This window comes from Acomys russatus, chromosome 16 (assembly GCF_903995435.1).
Source record: "Acomys russatus chromosome 16, mAcoRus1.1, whole genome shotgun sequence".
Lineage (NCBI taxonomy): Eukaryota > Metazoa > Chordata > Mammalia > Rodentia > Muridae > Acomys > Acomys russatus.
The window spans coordinates 22,102,054-22,126,195 of record NC_067152.1 but is presented as its reverse complement, the minus strand read 5'-3'; the positions used below and the strand labels follow the sequence as shown (position 1 = coordinate 22,126,195).

General features: G+C 46.1%; 1 protein-coding gene across 1 annotated transcript in view; it reads right to left on the bottom strand.

Annotated features, from left to right (window-relative positions):
* The window catches only part of Znf652 (zinc finger protein 652), a 49,064-nt gene extending 39,112 nt beyond the window's left edge, over nt 1–9,952 (bottom strand). Inside the window, exon 1 of the mRNA XM_051158363.1 lies at nt 9,790–9,952. The gene's annotated coding sequence lies outside the window, so the exon portion shown is untranslated. The remainder of the gene's footprint in view (nt 1–9,789) is intronic.
* Between the last annotated feature and the right edge of the window lie 14,190 nt (nt 9,953–24,142).

Sequence of the window (24,142 nt, the reverse complement as noted above, 5' to 3'; positions counted from 1 at the left end):
CAGCACTGCCTCTCTGTGAGTTTCAAGCCAGCTTGGTCTACAGAGTGGATTCTATGGAAGCACAGTTTCTCTGTAGCCCTATATAATTAGTTAAAAATCCATGCACATAAAATTAAAATTTTAAATTATTTTTTAAAAGCCCGTATCTGGGGCTGGAGAGATGGCTCAGAGACTAAGAGCGCTGTCTGCTTTTCCAAAGGTCCTGAGTTCAATTCCCAGCAACCACGTGGTGGCTCACAACTATCTATAAAGTGATCTGGTGCCTTCTTCTGGAGTGCAGGTATACATCCAGGCAAAACACTGTATACATAATAATAAATAAAATCTTAAAAAAAAAAAAAAAAAGCCCGTATCTGAAAGCTGGAGAGCTGGCTCAGTGGTTAAGAACACCTGTTACTCTTGCCAAGAACTTGAATTTGGTTTTTGGCACCACATGGTAGCTCCTAACCTGTGATTCTGGTTCCATAGGATCGGGTGCCCTCTTCTATCCTCCACCGGTCACTGTGTGCATGTGGTACAATTATCCATATACATAAAATATCTGGGGGGGAGGAGCCAATCTTTAAGCAGTCAGATGGCTCAAAAAGGTAAAAGTACTTTGCCACCAAGCTGACAAAGCTGTGGCTGATCTTCAGAATCACATGGTGGAAAGAGAAATGACTCTCTAAGACTGTCCTCAGCCCTCCAAGCACACTCACAGAAAATAAATAAAAACATAAACTTAAAATGCTCTACTTGATGTTATCAATTCCTTCCATCTCTGTCATAAACTAATCTACTTAAACGAATGATTCAGATTGAGTCAGTGAGTCTGGCTGAGTAGCACAGGCAGCCTCAGCAGGGTTCTATAAAGCCCAATGGTATTCTGCCTCAAGGCCAGCACCAGACAGGGCTGGGGATGAGGGAGGCACCTGCCTAGAACGTATGAGGCTCTGGTTCAGTTCCCAGTTCTAGGGGAAAAAAAAAACCAAGACACTTAACTAAGTTAACAGCGAAAGCACCCTACCTAAGACCCTTGACTACCATTCTCAATTAGGTCACTTCCTAGTCAATGAAACTGGTTTCTTCCCTATGCTCTTGGAGATGGGTGCTTCTAACTATACCGAAAAAGGCAGTACTGTGCAGGAACCACACAGGTGATTGTAAATCATGTTTCTGCAGGAACACAAAAGGGTGGAGAAAGCTCTTTAGGCCTACCTTAAAATTGCTCTGGGCAGAATTATCCATAAACGTTAAAAAGATAATTTTTTGAGATATTAATGTCAAAGACAACATTTGTTTAAACAAATAGAGATCCATTTAACTATATATAACACATATGTATATAATAAATGTTATAAAACATTAATCTATGACAGGGTTCAAGCACTTAAGCCTAAGGGCTTAATTTGTTTTCAAATAGAAAAAAAATGTATGTTGAAAAACTAGTGAAATCTGAACTCTGAAATCCAGTTAAAAGGAATGGAGCAAAGTTGTTTCTAAGTTCTGAGAAACACTGTTACATAAGATTTTATCAATAGAGAAACTGAGTAGAGTGCAGGTAGCTTTTTCCAACTCACCCCCAACATCCCCTATCTTTGTGTCTTTGCGGCAAGGTCTCACTATGTAGCCCAAGCTAACCTCTAAGTCATCATCCTCCTGCGTGCTGGGATGACAACTGTATACCTTTTTGCAACTTTTCTGTAAACATACAATCATTTAAATACATCAACAATAACTCACTGCAGAATTATAATCACCTTAGAAGTTTTTCTCTGCTTTAAAAACAAAAGTGAGAGGAGACAGTTTTGGGTCTTGATTGTCCTACTGCCCCTCCAGCCTCCACCCTGCACTGGAAATGAAACCTGGGACCTCATTCACAGTAAAAGCTCTACCACTGAGTTATATTCCTAGCCCTTTTTTTATTTTGAGATATAGTCTTGCTAAGTTGCCCAAATCAGATTTTTTTTAAATGGTGGGCTTGTTTGTTTTTCTAAGTTTTGATGTCTTTTGATATTTTTAGTTTATTTGGTAGAAAGCAAATGGGCTTGGTTTCTACCAGAATCCATGCACAAACATGTGTAAATACGTTTTATGGCATAAGTCCCAAAATGACTAATGCCAAGATAATTTGACTGACTCTTGGCACTAACTGGCACTGCTGCCTACAGCTTACGACACTGTGAATCTGGAACAACGTGCCTGAGTGTAGTTCGGTGCTGATCCTAATTCTGAGGTATACCTGCTGTCAGAGCCAGGCAGGGAATAGTCACCATTACAAGTGTCTAAAGACATGTGAGTGGGGACATACCTAGAGCATTTAAACAACAAATGTTGGAGGAGGGTCTTGTGCACTATGTTTTCAGATGCTGGTTTCTGTGCCCTGAGATCTGCCATAATAATTTCCTGTATTAATTAATACATACAGAATAACTAATTCTTTTTACATATAGATATAGAAATATTACAAAACCAACGGCATATAGGAAAAGAGATTTCAGAAAATGTGAGAAGGACACCACGCAGTTTCATTCTGCAGCACCATGGACACGCTCTCACTGGATCCGGAGCCTGCTGCTAGCCATGTGTCCCTAGGGCCTTCCTGTCCTCACGTCTGTAACGCCACATTCTCTCTGACACACAGACATCATATACATGGATTAAATTTAAATTGAAATAAATTGAAAAAAAAATTGAGACAGACATGGTGGTTCACACCTATAATGCCAGCACCAGGAATAACAAGAGCAGAAAGGCAGCCACGAGTTCTAGCCCAGCACAGTTCTACATCAGAGTTCCAGGCTGGCCAGTGCTACCTGGCTAAAGGCCACCTCAAATAAAATAACCCAGCACTCAGGGAAGCTAGATGTGGCAGCACAGTCACAGTACTTGGGAGGCTGAGGCAGGAGGAACCTGAGTTTGAAGCCAGACTAGACTACACAACCAAAGCCTGTTACAAAAACACAAACACAGCACCAGCAGACAGGCTAGTAAGTGGCTTTTTATAGCATTAACATATACATCATGTGACCCAGTGGCTTCCCCCCAAACTTGTCTGTGAATGTTTAAAGTGGCTCTGTTCATAATCACCAAAAACTGGAACCAATCCAAATGCTCTTCAAATGGTGAGGGATAAATAATTAGTGGTACACTCGACAATGGGATATTGCCTGGCAATAAAACCCAACAAACTGCTGATGTGCACAGAAACCTGGATACACGTCAAAGACGCTGCAGGCAAGAAGTCCTCTCTCTATGATCTTCTCCACAAGACAAAGTGAGGGAGGCGCTTGGGCAGTGGTGAGGGACCATACAGGGACAGGAGGGAGATCTGGGTGGGAGTTACACTGGACCTTGACTGTGGTGGCGTAGCTACACAAGCACACGCTCACACTTGACTGTGGTGGCATAACTACACAAGCACACGCTCACACTTGACTGTGGTGGTATAGCTACACAAGCACACGCTCACACTTGACTGTGGTGGCGTAGCTACACAAGCACACGCTCACACTTGACTGTGGTGGTATAGCTACACAAGCACACGCTCACACTTGACTGTGGTGGCATAACTACACAAGCACACGCTCACACTTGACTGTGGTGACGTAGCTACACAAGCACACGCTCACACTTGACTGTGGTGGCATAACTACACAAGCACACGCTCACACTTGACTGTGGTGGCGTAGCTACACAAGCACACGCTCACACTTGACTGTGGTGGCATAACTACACAAGCACACGCTCACACTTGACTGTGGTGACGTAGCTACACAAGCACACACTCACACTTGACTGTGGTGGCATAACTACACAAGCACACGCTCACACTTGACTGTGGTGGCGTAGCTACACAAGCACACGCTCACACTTGACTGTGGTGTATAGCTACACAAGCACACACTCACACTTGACTGTGGTGTATAGCTACACAAGCACACGCTCACACTTGACTGTGGTGGCGTAGCTACACAAGCACACACTCACACTTGACTGTGGTGGCATAGCTACACAAGCACACGCTCACACTTGACTGTGGTGGCGTAGCTACACAAGCACACACTCACACTTGACTGTGGTGTATAGCTACACAAGCACACGCTCACACTTGACTGTGGTGGCGTAGCTACACAAGCACACGCTCACACTTGACTGTGGTGGCGTAGCTACACAAGCACACGCTCACACTTGACTGTGGTGACATAGCTACACAAGCACACGCTCACACTTGACTGTGGTGGCGTAGCTACACAAGCACACGCTCACACTTGACTGTGGTGTATAGCTACACAAGCACACGCTCACACTTGACTGTGGTGGCGTAGCTACACAAGCACACGCTCACACTTGACTGTGGTGGCATAGCTACACAAGCACACGCTCACACTTGACTGTGGTGGCATAACTACACAAGCACACGCTCACACTTGACTGTGGTGGCGTAGCTACACAAGCACACACTCACACTTGACTGTGGTGTATAGCTACACAAGCACACACTCACACTTGACTGTGGTGGCGTAGCTACACAAGCACACACTCACACTTGACTGTGGTGGCGTAGCTACACAAGCACACGCTCACACTTGACTGTGGTGGCATAGCTACACAAGCACACGCTCACACTTGACTGTGGTGGCATAACTACACAAGCACACGCTCACACTTGACTGTGGTGGCGTAGCTACACAAGCACACGCTCACACTTGACTGTGGTGTATAGCTACACAAGCACACGCTCACACTTGACTGTGGTGTATAGCTACACAAGCACACGCTCACACTTGACTGTGGTGACGTAGCTACACAAGCACACGCTCACACTTGACTGTGGTGGCGTAGCTACACAAGCACACGCTCACACTTGACTGTGGTGTATAGCTACACAAGCACACGCTCACACTTGACTGTGGTGTATAGCTACACAAGCACACGCTCACACTTGACTGTGGTGGCGTAGCTACACAAGCACACGCTCACACTTGACTGTGGTGGCGTAGCTACACAAGCACACGCTCACACTTGACTGTGGTGGCATAACTACACAAGCACACGCTCACACTTGACTGTGGTGGCGTAGCTACACAAGCACACGCTCACACTTGACTGTGGTGTATAGCTACACAAGCACACGCTCACACTTGACTGTGGTGTATAGCTACACAAGCACACGCTCACACTTGACTGTGGTGGCGTAGCTACACAAGCACACGCTCACACTTGACTGTGGTGACGTAGCTACACAAGCACACGCTCACACTTGACTGTGGTGTATAGCTACACAAGCACACGCTCACACTTGACTGTGGTGGCGTAGCTACACAAGCACACGCTCACACTTGACTGTGGTGGCGTAGCTACACAAGCACACGCTCACACTTGACTGTGGTGGCATAGCTACACAAGCACACGCTCACACTTGACTGTGGTGGCATAACTACACAAGCACACGCTCACACTTGACTGTGGTGGCGTAGCTACACAAGCACACGCTCACACTTGACTGTGGTGGCATAACTACACAAGCACACGCTCACACTTGACTGTGGTGGCGTAGCTACACAAGCACACACTCACACTTGACTGTGGTGTATAGCTACACAAGCACACACTCACACTTGACTGTGGTGGCATAACTACACAAGCACACGCTCACACTTGACTGTGGTGGCGTAGCTACACAAGCACACGCTCACACTTGACTGTGGTGGCGTAGCTACACAAGCACACGCTCACACTTGACTGTGGTGGCATAGCTACACAAGCACACGCTCACACTTGACTGTGGTGTATAGCTACACAAGCACACGCTCACACTTGACTGTGGTGGTATAGCTACACAAGCACACGCTCACACTTGACTGTGGTGGCGTAGCTACACAAGCACACGCTCACACTTGACTGTGGTGGCGTAGCTACACAAGCACACGCTCACACTTGACTGTGGTGACGTAGCTACACAAGCACACGCTCACACTTGACTGTGGTGGTATAACTACACAAGCACACACTCACACTTGACTGTGGTGACGTAGCTACACAAGCACACGCTCACACTTGACTGTGGTGGCATAACTACACAAGCACACACTCACACTTGACTGTGGTGACGTAGCTACACAAGCACACGCTCACACTTGACTGTGGTGGCATAGCTACACAAGCACACGCTCACACTTGACTGTGGTGGCGTAGCTACACAAGCACACGCTCACACTTGACTGTGGTGTATAGCTACACAAGCACACGCTCACACTTGACTGTGGTGGCGTAGCTACACAAGCACACGCTCACACTTGACTGTGGTGGCGTAGCTACACAAGCACACGCTCACACTTGACTGTGGTGGCGTAGCTACACAAGCACACGCTCACACTTGACTGTGGTGGCGTAGCTACACAAGCACACGCTCACACTTGACTGTGGTGGTATAGCTACACAAGCACACACTCACACTTGACTGTGGTGGCGTAGCTACACAAGCACACGCTCACACTTGACTGTGGTGACATAGCTACACAAGCACACGCTCACACTTGACTGTGGTGGCGTAGCTACACAAGCACACACTCACACTTGACTGTGGTGGCATAACTACACAAGCACACGCTCACACTTGACTGTGGTGGCGTAGCTACACAAGCACACGCTCACACTTGACTGTGGTGTATAGCTACACAAGCACACGCTCACACTTGACTGTGGTGTATAGCTACACAAGCACACGCTCACACTTGACTGTGGTGGCGTAGCTACACAAGCACACGCTCACACTTGACTGTGGTGTATAGCTACACAAGCACACGCTCACACTTGACTGTGGTGGCGTAGCTACACAAGCACACGCTCACACTTGACTGTGGTGGCGTAGCTACACAAGCACACGCTCACACTTGACTGTGGTGGCATAGCTACACAAGCACACGCTCACACTTGACTGTGGTGGCATAACTACACAAGCACACGCTCACACTTGACTGTGGTGTATAGCTACACAAGCACACGCTCACACTTGACTGTGGTGGCGTAGCTACACAAGCACACGCTCACACTTGACTGTGGTGACATAGCTACACAAGCACACGCTCACACTTGACTGTGGTGGCGTAGCTACACAAGCACACGCTCACACTTGACTGTGGTGTATAACTACACAAGCACACGCTCACACTTGACTGTGGTGTATAACTACACAAGCACACACTCACACTTGACTGTGGTGACGTAGCTACACAAGCACACGCTCACACTTGACTGTGGTGGCATAGCTACACAAGCACACGCTCACACTTGACTGTGGTGGCGTAGCTACACAAGCACACGCTCACACTTGACTGTGGTGTATAGCTACACAAGCACACGCTCACACTTGACTGTGGTGGCGTAGCTACACAAGCACACGCTCACACTTGACTGTGGTGGCGTAGCTACACAAGCACACGCTCACACTTGACTGTGGTGGCGTAGCTACACAAGCACACGCTCACACTTGACTGTGGTGGTATAGCTACACAAGCACACACTCACACTTGACTGTGGTGGCGTAGCTACACAAGCACACGCTCACACTTGACTGTGGTGGCATAGCTACACAAGCACACACTCACACTTGACTGTGGTGACATAGCTACACAAGCACACGCTCACACTTGACTGTGGTGGCGTAGCTACACAAGCACACACTCACACTTGACTGTGGTGGCATAACTACACAAGCACACGCTCACACTTGACTGTGGTGGCGTAGCTACACAAGCACACGCTCACACTTGACTGTGGTGGCGTAGCTACACAAGCACACGCTCACACTTGACTGTGGTGGCGTAGCTACACAAGCACACGCTCACACTTGACTGTGGTGGTATAGCTACACAAGCACACACTCACACTTGACTGTGGTGGCGTAGCTACACAAGCACACGCTCACACTTGACTGTGGTGGCATAGCTACACAAGCACACACTCACACTTGACTGTGGTGGCGTAGCTACACAAGCACACGCTCACACTTGACTGTGGTGGCGTAGCTACACAAGCACACGCTCACACTTGACTGTGGTGGCGTAGCTACACAAGCACACGCTCACACTTGACTGTGGTGTATAGCTACACAAGCACACGCTCACACTTGACTGTGGTGGCGTAGCTACACAAGCACACGCTCACACTTGACTGTGGTGTATAGCTACACAAGCACACGCTCACACTTGACTGTGGTGGCATAGCTACACAAGCACACACTCACACTTGACTGTGGTGGCGTAGCTACACAAGCACACGCTCACACTTGACTGTGGTGGCGTAGCTACACAAGCACACACTCACACTTGACTGTGGTGACATAGCTACACAAGCACACGCTCACACTTGACTGTGGTGGCGTAGCTACACAAGCACACACTCACACTTGACTGTGGTGGCGTAGCTACACAAGCACACGCTCACACTTGACTGTGGTGGCATAACTACACAAGCACACACTCACACTTGACTGTGGTGGCATAACTACACAAGCACACACTCACACTTGACTGTGGTGGCATAGCTACACAAGCACACGCTCACACTTGACTGTGGTGGCATAGCTACACAAGCACACACTCACACTTGACTGTGGTGGCGTAGCTACACAAGCACACGCTCACACTTGACTGTGGTGGCGTAGCTACACAAGCACACGCTCACACTTGACTGTGGTGGCGTAGCTACACAAGCACACGCTCACACTTGACTGTGGTGTATAGCTACACAAGCACACGCTCACACTTGACTGTGGTGGCGTAGCTACACAAGCACACGCTCACACTTGACTGTGGTGTATAGCTACACAAGCACACGCTCACACTTGACTGTGGTGGCATAGCTACACAAGCACACACTCACACTTGACTGTGGTGGCGTAGCTACACAAGCACACGCTCACACTTGACTGTGGTGGCGTAGCTACACAAGCACACACTCACACTTGACTGTGGTGACATAGCTACACAAGCACACGCTCACACTTGACTGTGGTGGCGTAGCTACACAAGCACACACTCACACTTGACTGTGGTGGCGTAGCTACACAAGCACACGCTCACACTTGACTGTGGTGGCATAACTACACAAGCACACACTCACACTTGACTGTGGTGGCATAACTACACAAGCACACACTCACACTTGACTGTGGTGGCATAGCTACACAAGCACACGCTCACACTTGACTGTGGTGGCATAACTACACAAGCACACGCTCACACTTGACTGTGGTGGCGTAACTACACAAGCACACGCTCACACTGACATTCACAGGCTTCTAAAAGCCAGAAATATGTGTGGGATTTAAATCTTTACTTTCAATTACTGAAGTCAAAACAGTTTCAAAGTTCTTTTATCAATGCAAAAACAGTCAATCTAGAACATTAATAACTGATCTGCTGGAAATATGGAACTGCTAATAATTGATATAATAATATGATATAATACTTCAACAGGTTCTAAGATTAACTAGTAAATGCTATATAAGTTTGTTAAATAAATATGTATATATACAGAATATACAGCCTTGGGTATAAAAATGAGAGAGCACTCCAACCGAGGAACTTGGAATTTTACCCTCTGGATGACCAGGTTCTCATTACAACTATTTTCTGGCAAAGGGTCTCCATGTGACCTAGGTTCACTGAGCCTCTGCCTCCTGAGTACTGGACTCCAGGTGTGCATCACCCTGCCCAGCCTAATCGTTGCTCTGACAGAGTCGTCTCGGAAATGTTGTCACACATGGATTTCTACACAAGTAAATGTCCACCGCTGGGCACTCACTGTGTTTTTCTTCTGTGGCCATTCCTCATGTAACCTGCTGCAGTTGTAGGCCTGTTATCCTGGCACTGGGATCCAAACTCAGATTCGCTGCTGGAGCAGGAAACGCTCTTAGCTACTGAGCCATCTCCCCAGTCCATACGTATATATAAATAATGATCACTTCTTTTTCACTCTATCTGGTGAGCAGTTAAGCCTCTATTTCAGCGCTTGCTCTTTGTGAGACAGACAGGCAATGGGTTTTCTTTTTCTTTATTTTAACCTTTATGTGTGTGGTTTTTTTTTTTTTTTTGCTTGCATGTATGTCTGTGCACCATGTTTTGTAGATGCAGTGTCTGTGGAGGCCGGAGGGTATCAGATCCCCGGGACTGAAGATACAGGCAGCTATGATCTACCATGTGGGCTCTGGGAATAGAACCCAGGGCCTGTACAAGAGCAGCCAGAGTGTTCTTAACTGCTGAGCCACCTCTACAGCACCCACCCCCAGCAGTAGCTTTTCCAAATTGTATGCCCAGCCCAGTTCAATCTTTCTAAATGAAGTAGCCTGCCTAGAAACAGAATGCCCCACTAACAGCAAGGGTAAGCTCTGTGGCCCAAAGCTTTGGTTCAGCTGTGGATGTGGGTGTGGATATGAGCAAATGGATGTGAGCACACACGGACTGCTTCTTCCTGTGAATCACGGTGCAAAAGTTTAACACTGTTAGATGGAGATAAAAAATGTCAACTCTAGATCTGGAGCGGTCTAGCCTTGCAACAGGTGGCTTCTGTGAACATCTCCTCAAGCTCAGTCTACTGTTACCTCACAGATATGTCATCTTCAAAGACATCTTTAAAAATGTAGCTTTCTATGTGAGGGGGTATGTGGTCTGAATGAAAATGGCCCCCACAGATTCATAGGGAGCAGCATTATTGGAGGTGGGCCTTGATGGAAGAAGTTTATCATTGGGGGAGGGGGAGAGCTTTGAGGTTTCAGAGGCCAAAGTCAGTTCTAGTGGCTCACTCTCTCTTCCTGCTGCCTGCAGATCCAGAAGTAGAACTCTCAGCTCCTCTCCAGCACCATGTCTGCCTGTGTGCCACCATGCTTCCTGCCATGATAATGGACTAGCCCTCTGAACTGTAAGCCAGCCCCAATTAAATATTTCCTTTGTAAGAGTTGCCGTGGTCATAGTGTCTCTTCACAGCAATAGAACCCTAACTAAGACAAGTGGGGGAAAAAAAAAAGACAAGTGGAAAGGACAGGGAGATGGGAAAGGAAAGCAGGCAGACTGAAGATCTGACAAGCGATGGGAACTGCACAGTGCTTATCTCTTTACCAAAAACTGACAGGAAGAAAATCCCCATGTAAAAACTATATTTAAAATGTATACTTATTATCATTTTAAACATTCTCTTTTTAATTTAATTTTTTATTTTATGTGCATTGTTGTTTTGCCTGCATGTATGCCTGTGTGATGGTGGTGGCTGATGCCTGTAATTCCAGCACTCAAGGGACCAAGGCAGAGGACTACTATGATTTTGGAGGCCAGCCTGGTCTAAATTTTAAGTTTCAAGCTAGCTAACACTACATAGTGAGACTAACTGATTAACTGATTAGACTAATTGATTAAAAATATAAATAGGGCTGGAGAAATGGCTCAGCCATTAAAAGCACTTGTTGTTGTTGCAGAAAATCTGGGTTTGGTTCCCAGCACCCACATGGTGGCTCACAACCATCCTTAACTCTAGTTCCAGTGTATCTCATGTCTTTTTCTGGCTCCCATGGGTACTAAACTTCCATGGTGCACAAACATACCCCCAGACAAAACACCTATACACATAAAGTAAATATAAAAATAAATAAACAAATAAAAGAAAGTCATTTCATGTGTATGTATCTACAAATCTTTAAAAAAATTTTTTTTTAATTTTAGTTTTTTCAAGATAGGGTCTCTCTGTGTAGTCTTGGCTGTCCTGGACTTAGTTTGTAGACCAGGCTGGCATGGAACTCACAGAGATCCACCTGCTTCTGCCTCTCTGAGTTCTGTGATTACAAATGTGTGCCATTGCATCTGGCTAAAAATGTTTAATTTTAATATTTTCCCACTAGGCAATGTTAGCATACCATATTATATCTAAGATTTGAATATTACTAAATTTAAAAATAAAATTTAGGGGCTAGAGAGACATCTCAGTGGTTAAGAGCACTAGCTGTTCTTCCAGTGGACCCAGGTTCAATTTCCAGCAACCACATGGCAGCTCACAACTGTTTACATAACTCTAGTTCCAGGGAATCCGTCACCATTACACAGACATACATGCAGGCAAAACAGCAATGCACATAAAATAAAAAACTAAACTAAGCCGGGCGTGGTGGCGCACGCCTTTAATCCCAGCACTCGGGAGGCAGAGGCAGGAGAATCGCTGTGAGTTCGAGGCCAGCCTGGTCTACAAAGTGAGTCCAGGATGGCCAAGGCTACACAGAGAAACCCTGTCTCGGGGGGAAAAAAAAACACTAAACTAAAAAAAGAATGTTTGAAATGATAATAAGTATAAATTTTAAATACAGATACATACTAATATCAGGTCAAGAGCTGACATTATAGAGCAAAGAGGCGCATTAAGAATCATGGATTGAGACCAGGCGTAGTGGTGCACACCTTTAATCCCAGCACTTGCAGCACTTGGGAGGCAGAGGCAGGTGAAGTGCTGAGTTCAAGGCCAGTCTACTAGCAAGTCCAGGACATCAAAGGTTATACAGAGAAACCCTGTCTTGAAAAACGAAAAACAAAAGAAAAAACAAAACAAAACAAAAATCATAGATTAAAAAAAAGACACATGGGCTGGAGAGATGGCTCAGCAATTAAAAGCACTGCCTGCTCTTCAAAAAAATCCTGAGTTCAATTCCCATATGGTGGCTCACAACCATCTATAATAAGATCTGGTACTCTCTTCTGGTGTGCAGGTATACATGTAGGCAGAGCACTGTATATGTAATAAATAAATTTATTTATTTTTTTTAAAAAAGAAGAAGAATCATGGATTGCCAGGCATAGTGGTGTATACCTTTAGTCCCCAGCACTCAGGAGGCAGAGACAGGAGAATCGCCCTGAGTTTGAAGCCAGCCTGGTCTATAAAAGTGAGAGGACAGCCAGGGTGAAGCAAGTCTTGTCTCAACCCCCCTCCAAAATGGATTTTTACCTGTTTTTTAAAAATTTAAATCATTACCGATATATATATTTTTTGTATGTGTATGTATATATATGTATATACATATGAATATTTTTCTCTATAAAACTTCTCAGTTAAAAGTCATATTCCCAAACAATTTTCTTTACCCACCACAAAACTACAAGAGGCCTATTTTTCAAAGGAAGGGACTGGGAGATGCCACGTAACTATGAGGACCTGAATTAGGATCCCAGAACACGCATGCGACTGGACTCAGCCACACACCTCTCTGTAAGGCCAACACTCCTATGGTGAGATGGGAGAAGACAAAAATCCTGGAGCCTACACACCAGCTAGCCTGGCACACCCAGGTGAATAAAAGGCCCTGTCTCAAAATGAGAGCAACATCTGACGTTATCTTGTGACTTCTGCACATGCACACCTGAACTCACATAAACACCAATATCCATGAATACAGACTTGCCAGGCATGGTGGCACATGGCTTTAGTCCTAGGACCTCTAAGGCAGAGGCAGGCAGAACCCCTACTTGACCAGCCTAGTCTACATACCAAATTCCAGTCTCAAAATCAAACAAACCAAAACTATCCACTATACCTTATACTAAAAGTCTTTATACTTAAGACTATTTTTATTTAGAAAACAACCTATTTTTTTTTTTAATGTTTTACTTATTTATTTTATGTATATAGTGCTCTGTTTGCAAATACATCTGCAGGCCAGAAGAGGGCATCAGATCACATTATAGATGGTTGTGAGCCACCATGTGGTTGCTGGGAATTGAACTCAGGACCTCTGGAAGAGCAGACAGTGCTCTTAACCATTAGGCCATCTCTCAGCCCCATTACCTTATTTCTTCTCTAAACTAGATTAATGAGTTTCATCATGTACTAAATCTAATAAAGTTGAAGCTAAAATTGTCCCTTGCCTCCTGGCATCAGCGTAGTCACTGGCTTCTCACCTGGGCCCTGTAAGCACTCTACTTCCCAGCTGTGGTGAGGTAGCCTGTGCAGTGGAGGGTTAGCAGCACCCAGTAGCACATTCCCACCTCAATCCCAAAGTTAAAACAAACGAAACCTCTCTAGACACTGCCAAATGGCTTCTGCAGACAAAACAAATGACCTGGCTAAGAATCTGCTTTACAGATTTATTATAGATTTTAATCATTTCTGCACTGGAGCAAAGGGGCAGGGGCGGGCAACACTTCCACAACACAGGAAGAACATCTGATCCGATGGGGGTTAATGGGGACAACAATGCTCCAGATTTAGTCAAGTGTGTGCTTATCACTGGCTGCACTCCATCAGCCAACTGATTGACAAATCTAACAAGTCCTAAAATGCTCAAAGCACGGGTCTGCCATATTGCTATTTATCTAGTACTTGTTGCACTCCAAAATATAGCTTTACATGGGACATTTATAAAAACTATATTAGCCAGGCAGTGGTAGCCCATGCCTTTAAGGCCAGCACTTAGGAGGCAGAGGCTGCCAGATCTCTGTGAGTTTGAGGCGTGAGTCTAGGACAGCCAAGGCTACACAGAGAAACCCTGTCTCAAAAAAGAGAGAGAGAGAGAGAGAGGGAGGGAGGGAAGGAGGGAGGGAGAGCGCCTTTGTTGCTCTTGCAGAGGACCCTAATACCCACACAGCAATTCACAGCAATCCGTAACTCCAGTTCCAGGGAACGCAACACTTTCTTTTGACCTCCATAGCTCAAGGAATGCATGTGGTACACCTATATAAATGCAGGTAAAACATTCATACACATAAAATAAATAAATATAAAATAAGTTTTATTTAAAAACATTTCAATTCCTGGTGTGGTGGTGCACATGGAGGCAGACACAGGAGGATCTCTGTGATTTTGAGGCCAGGATGGTCTACATAGGGACTTTCAGCCAGCCAGAGCTACACAGTTAGCTTCTGACTCAAAAAAACAAAACAAAACAAAAAAATCATCTCCTCTTCCGGGCACTGATTTCACAGGAAGAAATCAAACTGCACACTCATGACTCTTCTATTTTTCTATGTGTAGTTTAATAAAATTTTACTTTAAAAAAGTATATACTGAACTAGTTACCTTCAACTCAGGTTCCCCATCATTCAATTTAAGCCCCCCAAAATAACCAGTATCATTAGCTTTTTGGGAAACTATTAAGTTTTTTAAAAAGTTACTTTTATATAGGAAAATCCCTCTAATATAAACAGTAGCACACAGAGAACATTATTTTGTACATTTTGATTTTGTTTCTGCTTTTTGAGACAGGGTCTCCTGTAGCTCAAGATGGCCTCAATCTTACTATAAAGCTGAAGCTGGCCTTGAACTCTTGATCCTCTTGCCTCGGCCTCCTAAGTGCTGGGATTACAGACATAAGCCACCACACTAATTTTCCTCTGGCCTTTCAAAATTAACACCACTCTACAGTCCCCAGCAATATATAGTGTCTTCCTTCTTCACTGTGGTTATATATTATCCTACTATGTAAATATATATCAATTGATTTAAGTAATTCTATACTGGTGGACACTGAGATGGTTTCGGAACTTTTTTTCCCTCTCTTTTTTTTCCCTTTAGACAGGGTCTCTGTACAGCCCTGTCTGGCCTGGAGCTCCCTGTCGACCAGGCTGGCCTTGAACTCATAAACACCTTGAGAATCTAACTTTGCCTTCTGAGTGCTGGAACTAAAGACCTGCATCACCATGCCCAGCTGGTTTTTAAACTTTTGATGCAATACTTTTAATTTAAATGGTTCTGTATGCTAAAAAGGGAAGTGCAAGGCTCTCTACAGTGAGTAACCTTCAAGCATGGTGTTTCAAACTACAGTCATATACTAGTAACAGGAAAAGTCCTAGCTATTCCAGCTGCTCAGTCACACAGATTTGTCCACAGACTTGAGATCACATCCTCTTCTCCAGCACAAGAAGCTACTTTAAATGTGTTAGAATGATACACACAATAGGGGAAAACCATTTAGGGCTTCATTTAGTAGGTCACATAGTGTAAGTAAAAAGTTCTGTTCCCATGCCCAGCCTGAAAGAGTCCAATTTCCAGAGTTGAGAGGCAAAGGTATACTTAAAAATATATTCTGCACCATTGACACTGTCTTTGCCGGGAGGCAGAGGCAGTCAGACCCTGTGAGTTCGAGGCCAGCCTGGCCTACGAAGCAAGTCTAGGACAGCCAAGGCTACACAGAGAGACCTGGGGGGGGGGGGGGGCACTGTCTTTGCTTCACCTTTTGATGTGACATGCATAGTAAAGGCCAAAACCTTACTACCTGTTCATAGGTTCCTGACCCTGGGCAGAGGGTCAGCAGTGACTCAGGAAAATACTTGTTTGTTTGTTTGTTTGTTTGTTTGTTAAAAGAAAGCATCCCTTCCAGAAAATTTTACTGAGCAAAATCTATTACAATTGGTTAGAACGTGTAGCCCCATTCTATTTTGTTTGCTCTTTTGTTTCGGGTACACACGGGTGCTAGTGCTATTATCATTACATACTATAGCCAAGGGTAACTTTTTCTCAGTGTGCAGCAAAATCTATGGCAAGTCAAAGACCACGGTTTGCCAATCCCTCTTTATCATAATTTGAAGCTAGTGACTGATCCTACTGCTCCACAAGCCACTAGGCAGCTCAATAATAAAAGAAAGGATTAGCAGATTCCCTTGAGGTAAATCCTAATGCATTGCTGATATAGTCTTCCTTATCTGAAAAGTGTCTAGGTAACTTTTGTGGGTTCAGAGACTTACCACAATGCTGTCCTGCAAAAAGTGACAGAGATAATCTATCCTATACTAACCAAAGAGATTCTATTTTAAAAGTTGCATGCACCAAAAAATACTGTATACATGGCCTTAACTGAACTTTTTTTTTTTTTTCTTTCAAGACAGGGTTTCTCTGTGTAGCTTTGGCTGTCCTGAAACTCACTTTGTAGGTCAGGCTGTCTTCAAGCTTCCGGATATCTCCCTGCCTCTACTTCCCAAGTGCTAGGATTAAAGGTCTACATCACCACCACCCGGGTGAACCTATTTTTCAAAGCAATTGATCTCCATCTTTAAAAGGAAATGAAATGACATACTTTACCACAAAATTGCCTTATTTAGTAATAAGCAAGGCTACACACCTTTTTGCTATAGACTAAAAGCAGACAGTTAATTACATTTTTTTGTTGTTGTTTTGTTTTGTTTTTCAAGACAGGGTTTCTCTGTGTAGCCCTGGCTGTCCTGGACTCGCTTTGTAGACCAGGCCGGCCTTGGACTCACAGTGATCTGCCTGCCTCTGCCTCCAGAGTCCTGGGATTAAAGGTGTGCGCCACCACGAGCACACCTAACAGGTAAAGACTTTACCTTTCTGAGTCCAGGAGAGCCAGGGCTACACAGAGAAACCCTGTCTCAAAAAACCAAACCAAACCAAACCAAAACAAACAACCAAAAAAAGACTTTACCTTCATTCCTTCCCCAACCAAAGCAAAAATGTAGAAAGCACATACAAACCTACAGCTCAAGCTCACTGATAGTTCATGATCAAAAACTCAGATGAGCAATGAGATTTCTCACAAGTATTTTCACAAAATATTCACAAGTGTTTTCTTAAGTCAAACATAACTGCTATATAAATAAACCAATTAACTAAAACAAGCATCTGATGTTTCCACTAGCTCTACCAAGCACTTTAAGGCTTGCATTAACCATGAGAACTCACACAGGGATTTGCACGAGATTCAGCTCTGGACACAGAACTCACTGAGATACGCTCATGTCCTAAAACACCCTTTTTTACCTCATAAGCTCTGAAGAGGCTTAAAAACAAGCACAGCCTGCAGGGTAACCCTGAAGAATGTCGAGCTAGGTTTTATTGTCTCTACCAAGTGTGACCAGCTAACAAATCACATACACTAACAAGGCAACTTTTCTAATAATCACGTTGCACCTGCAAGACACAGGAAGGCTCCAAGTCAAATATTTGCAATTTTTTCATCTTAAGTCTGTGCAAACAGAATATACCAAACCTCTCAGGCTTGTCCTAAGTTAAAATATCTTCACTCTAGTTTCACTCTGACATGCTCCAAATCCCACCATTTACTGAGTTCCTAACATGAACATATACCAGGAACTAACTGTGCTGGGAATTTGCATACTTTATTTCTAATCCTCACAAGAAATCTCATTGTACTGTTGAGGAAACTGAGGCTAAAGAAATCAAAGTGATTTGTCCAATGCCGTAAGGCCAGAAAACAGTGGGGCTGGAATATCAGCCCTGTTTACCTGGTTGCAAGGAACTCTTTCTTTAGCTAAAGTCACCAACTGCAAACCAGTTCATCCCTCTCAAGTCAACACACACACTACTACAAAGACAAGAGCTAAGAAAAACGCTGTACCTAAAACAGTGTCATACAGCCCATGAGTGAGCACGGAGATGTAGTCACTTAGTCCAGAAGAACTCAAAGACTATTTGTCCAAACTCCAAAAGAATCACTCTTTCCCCCACCTCTTTCTGGCTATAATCTTTCAGCTGACTTTTTGAACAAGGGAAAAGAAACTCAATCATATATTCCCAGTTTTGGTACAATCATCAAAAACCTATGAGAAAAGAGAGAAAAGTATAGTTCAAATTATAGTTTGCTTCTTCAATACTCCTCAGACTTGTAAAACCAAAACTCACGTCAATAACCCTACTAATCTGTCTGTCAATACCTACCTGTAACGCTATACTTCCTACAGACTTGAAAAGTATTTTCTTACCACACTAGAAGCTTACTTCCCAAACTTAGAGCACAAATGGCAACAGTTCTTCTGGGTGTCTGGAAGCAGATCTTGAGGCAACAGTTGCAGAGAGGAGCTGCTGGCCTGAACCCTCCTAAGGGGAAGGCTGTCTGAAGAGGAGTGTGGAGGCTGCTAGTGAGGGTGAGCTGCTGGCACCACTGCTGCACCATCCCACTGCTATGCTGCGCAACTGCTTCCCAGCTTCCATGTTCTGACTGTGGCAAGCAGGTAGACAATGCGGCTCTCACACCCTTACGTGTTACTCGATCAGCTGCTCCATGGTGTGTGGGTGTTTGACTAGGTAAGTGACTGGTCAGAATAGCTTCTGCAAGACTAAACTGCATAAGCACACTGTTCCCTGAGACTCCAGGGTCCTCCCCCAGCATTACAGTCACTGTGAAGAAAAGTAAAATATTTGCAACTTTGAAGTCCTCTGAGTGTAGGATAGACAAATAATTCAGATGATAAAACTACAGGCGTGCCACCAACCAAAAAAAAATATAACCTGTAATATAAGTCACTTCAGTCATGCATATTAGGTAATAAAAACACAACATATGCAACCTCAGCATACCTTCAAACAGCACAGCATACACTACATAATTATTAGAATAAATGCTATTCTTCAGGAGTGTGGAACAGGTTCTATGCAAGATTCCAAGCCACTCTTGCCTTTCAAAATGCCAGTTAATACCAGGAATTCCTTAAGCTCTCAGAACTTCAATGAACTTTTTAAAGTGGAGACTGTATGCTCCGAGAGACCCAGGACTGTGGTTACCCTCACTGCCTATCACAGAGTTATCATAAGCTGGAACTCAGGATAAAAAGACAAGAGCTGTGTGCAAAGTGATTTACACACACACACACACACACTCTCTCTCTCTCTCTCTCTCTCTCTCTCTCTCACACACACACTGACATATATCAACTGCTTATTGACAGAATGGTATAAAGTTCATCCTCAGCCCTAGATGCTGAACATGAAGAGCAAATTTCTCAATTATAACCGGAATCTTCCCATTAATCGGTGGTTTTGATGGCACCATGAAATCAAACTTAGCAAACTATGGAGAAAATCCTCAGCCCTGAACAAGCACTCCACCGTGGGGTGGCAGAGATCAGCCTCAATCTGTAGGCGCTGGTTAGTCCCACACAGGCACTGTAAAGTAGATTATTCCACACTTTGCTGTTGAACTTTACTACACTTAGAATACGCAGGGAGATAAAGGATCAGTTGGTTGAATTTAGATTATTTTGTCTCTTGTTTTAACTTCTGAGATATTCTCACCTTTTTCACGGGAAGACAGGGAGAAAAATAATTCCTAACTGGCCTTACTTCAAAGAACAAAAATGATAGGCCACCTGGAGGGATGGCGCTGCAGTTAAAAACACTTGTTGCTCTTACTTACTGAGGACTCAGGGTCCATTGCTAGCATTGACATGGTGACTCACAACCATCCTTAACTCTAGTTCCAGGGGTTCCACCACACCCTTCTGATGGCCGAGGGCACCAGGCACATACACGGTACATGCACCTACAATGAGACATACGCAAGCTCCTTTGCTCGAATGCTTAAGAGAAACAAAACACAAGCTCAAACTGCTTCCACTTCTGCATTAACACAGATCTTAACTTGAGGTGCCAGGTTCAAGCTGACTGCTGCATACACAATCACGTATGTATCTCACTGCAAAGAGGACCCTAAAGACCTCCACGGCCCTAGGGAAGAGTTTAAGAATCACAGAAACTTAGCTGTGAATCTATTATACTAAAGACAGCTTCTATGTGAAGACACGTGCACAGTGGTGATATATAAAGAAGCAAGCCGTTGACACAAGGCAACACGCCCGGAACAGACCAGCCCCACTGGGGAACACCACCTGCCTTCAGCCCGCATTCCGAGTAAAGGCAGCTTTCCTAAGCGAACATGTGTCAACAAAGCATGTGCTCTTTCTTTGCCTTTCTCAGAACAATACGGACCCAGCTATCCTCCGGAAAAAAGTACACAGACCTTCATCCCAAAATAATGCACTACTTATATAGGCTATGCCTTGTTAAGCTAAATGTCACACGCGCACACGCGTGCGCACACACACACAAACTATGAAATTACTGTGTGCAGTAAGTACCTAATTAACGGGGGAGGGGGGTGTCACCACTCAGGTGAGATCTTAAGAGTGCGCTGGAGAAGCACATAAGGGAGACATCATGAAGGTGCTTAAACACGGGAAGATCCGGGGACTAGCAAAGACTGCCCGACAGAGGTACATCCTGTAGCTTGGTTGTGGAAAACATCTTCCTCCAAAGGCACATTGCTTTGACTGGCATAAGCTATTTCTGACAATGGATCCGCACTGACAAGGGCCGTTCTGCAATCAGGAAGTGCGCGAGTGTGCGTGTGCATGTGTGTGTGTGCTCGCGTGTGTTCGTGACGTTGTTGTTGTTGTTGGGGGAGGGATGAGCTAGATGTAATCAAAGACTGACCCGCTTCAAAGAGGAGCGTATGGGCCCTTAAATCCTGAAGACTGACTTGGAGGCGAGGCAGAATCTCTACCATTTCTACAGGAGGCATCCCTCAACAATAAACATGTTTCGTGGATATGTAACAGGGGTGTCACTCTCTTTGGTGTCTCCGATCCGAGACTCTTCAGTAGAGCCTGATTGGAGGGGAGGACGAAGTGGGGGTGGAGAAAGGTCTGCATCGCCCACTGGGCTGAGTGTGGTGCTGCCGGTGGCAAGTGTACATCACATGCGTGTTATCTCCTGGTGCCACAATACTCCCGAGGGCTGGAGATTTGGGCGCAACCGCAGGGCGGGGGAGGTAGTGGGTGCAAAGCCACCAGCTGCAGGGCAGGAGAATGTTCCCCTCCTCCTGCTAACCCGTGCACCCAGGCCACCCCGTCAGGCCTCGAGGCGAACCCACACGCTGCAAAACTGCAGCCAAGCTGGGGTCCCGGAAGGAGGGGGTGGGAGTAAGGAGCCGGCACCCCCGGGCCAAGCTGGGAGCCGCAGACGCGCAGCGCCCCGGGGCCTGCCCGCCGGATAGGGGTTGCTCCGGCCTAGCGTTCGCAGCTGCCTCAGCGCAGGCTCCGCCGGCCCCGCCAGCCCGGCCAGGCACAGAGGGGAAACGCGGCTGCCAGGGCGCCGCCGCGGCGGGGGGCGAGAGCGCGGGGGGAAGGGGCCCCTACTCACCCGGGCCGCCGCCGCCGCCGCCGCCGCCTCGGCGGCCCATCCCTGCGGCGGGGGCCTGTCGCCGCGCCGCGTCGCTCCAGTCCCCACCGCCCGCCGGGCCGGCCCCTCCCCCTGCCCAACGTCTGCGCTCTGGGCCGCTCGTCAGACCCGGCCTCGGCCGCCGCCGCCGCAGCGCTACGTGGCCGCCGCTCCGACGTCTCGCGACTCCCTTCCGAGCGCGCGAGGCCGAGCGGGGCCGCGGGGCGGGCGGCGGGGGAGGGGGTGTGCTGTAGGGATGTGTACGCGAGGGGGGCAGGGAGGCCGGCGGGAGCGCGCGCGCGCGGGCCCGCGCCCCTGCGCTCGCGCTCCCCCCCCCCCCTCGGCGCTCCCCCCCTCCCTCGCCGCGCGGTCGGGATCTCGGACACCTCCCCCAACACACACACACCCCTCCCCACGTCCCCGGCTGTGGGGTCGGCGCGCATGCGCGGCCCTCGGCTCGGCCTGGGCGCACCTTTTCTCCCTCCTGCCACAATGTGAGCGCTCAGCCGCGCAGATAACCGCCGGCTGCCTGCTCCACCCCCGGCCCTCGCCCACTCCGCCCACTCCGGAGCGCCCAGGTAAAGGCGTGGGGCTGCGCATGCGCCTCGCTTGGGAAGGGGGGCGTGGTTGCCAAAAGGAAGCCTAAAGGCAGAAAGGGGGTTTGAGACCCTACAAAATAGGAAAAGGTATGAGTGGAAAGGGTGAGAAAGTGGAAAAGTGGGTCAGAGTGAGATTTGGAAATAAATGTCTTTGACTTACGGAATACGATTTAAAACAAAAAACCCCTAACTCCTGGCCACTCACTGTAGTAAGTGACAGACAAATAAGACTGGTGACACGCTTATAAGCAGTAGTCATTCTCCAGATAAATGGAATAGCTGATAACAGGGGAATTTAGAGACTGCCACGATGGTTAGCAAAACAAATGCTAAGCTTGTCCTGTGGCCATGAATAGGGAAGGGGTGTGTGTGTGTGTGTGTGTGTGTGTGTGTGTGTGTGTGTGTGTGTATGTGTGTGTGTGTGTGTGTGTGTGTGTATGTGTGTGTGTATGTCTGTGTATGTCTGTGTCTCTGTGTCTGTATCTGTGTGTGTGCATTGGAGTCCCAGAACTTTTGCAAGAAAGGAAGTCTCCATTGTAAGAAGTATGACCACATTATGACTAATTAGCTATTAATCATTAATATAATTAATGGTACTATTAGTTAACAAGGTAGCATTTATCCAAGCTCAGAGCCAAGAGAGGGTGTCTGCAATTGAAAGTGCTTAGGATACAGCGAGAGAAAAATGACTTGGCAGGGTAAAGGCTCCATGGAAAAGACCCATGGTGACACCCCTAAGGTCAGGATAACCCTTTCCCACCAGAAACCAAACTTCCTGACGTTTTCCAAGTCTTAATTGGAACTCCTTCCATTATTTTTTATTTTTTTATTTTAGTTTGTGCATATAAGTGTTTTGTCTGTGTACATGTATGTACACCTCTGACTGTTGGATCCCCTAAAACGGGTTATGGGGATTTGTAGGCTACTATGTGGGTGCTAAGCATTGAACCCAGGTCCTCTGCAAGAGTAACAAATGCTCTTAGCTTCCGAGCCAATCTCTCCAGCTCCTTTCTTCTATCATTAAGAGCAAACGATATTAGCCAGGCATGGTGGCACATGCCTGTAATCCTAGCACTCTGGGAGGCAGAGGCAGGCGGATCTCTGTGAGTTCAAGGCCAGCCTGGTCTGCAGAACAGGTCCAGGACAGCCAGGGCTACACAGAGAAACCCTGTCTCAAAAAACCAAAACAAAATAAAAAAACATATGATATTAATGTTCTTCCACTAAAGCTGACTTCCACAGCATGGAAATAATGTCCGTATACACACAGCTAGCTTTTACTCCCAGAACAGCTGGCCATAAACTCAATCACCCAAATCCTCCAGGGAATAAAATGACCTGAGTCTGGGACAAAGTTAAAGAAGAGATTGAAACTTTATACATAAGGGGTCTAAGAGCTGACTCTGTCTTTGGCTCCTTCCAAAAACAGTTGTTTGGATTGTATTATGCAGACTCCAGGGATCAGGGTTTGGGAACTTTGGGCCATGTTCTTCAATAGTGAGTGCTTTCTGTGGATAAACAGTGAAATTCTGTATCTGTTAGGATTCTGCTTCAGTCTGCCTATCTGTGACGTCACTGCCTACCTGCCATGGGGGCGTGGCCCTACCCAAGATTATAAAAGGCCA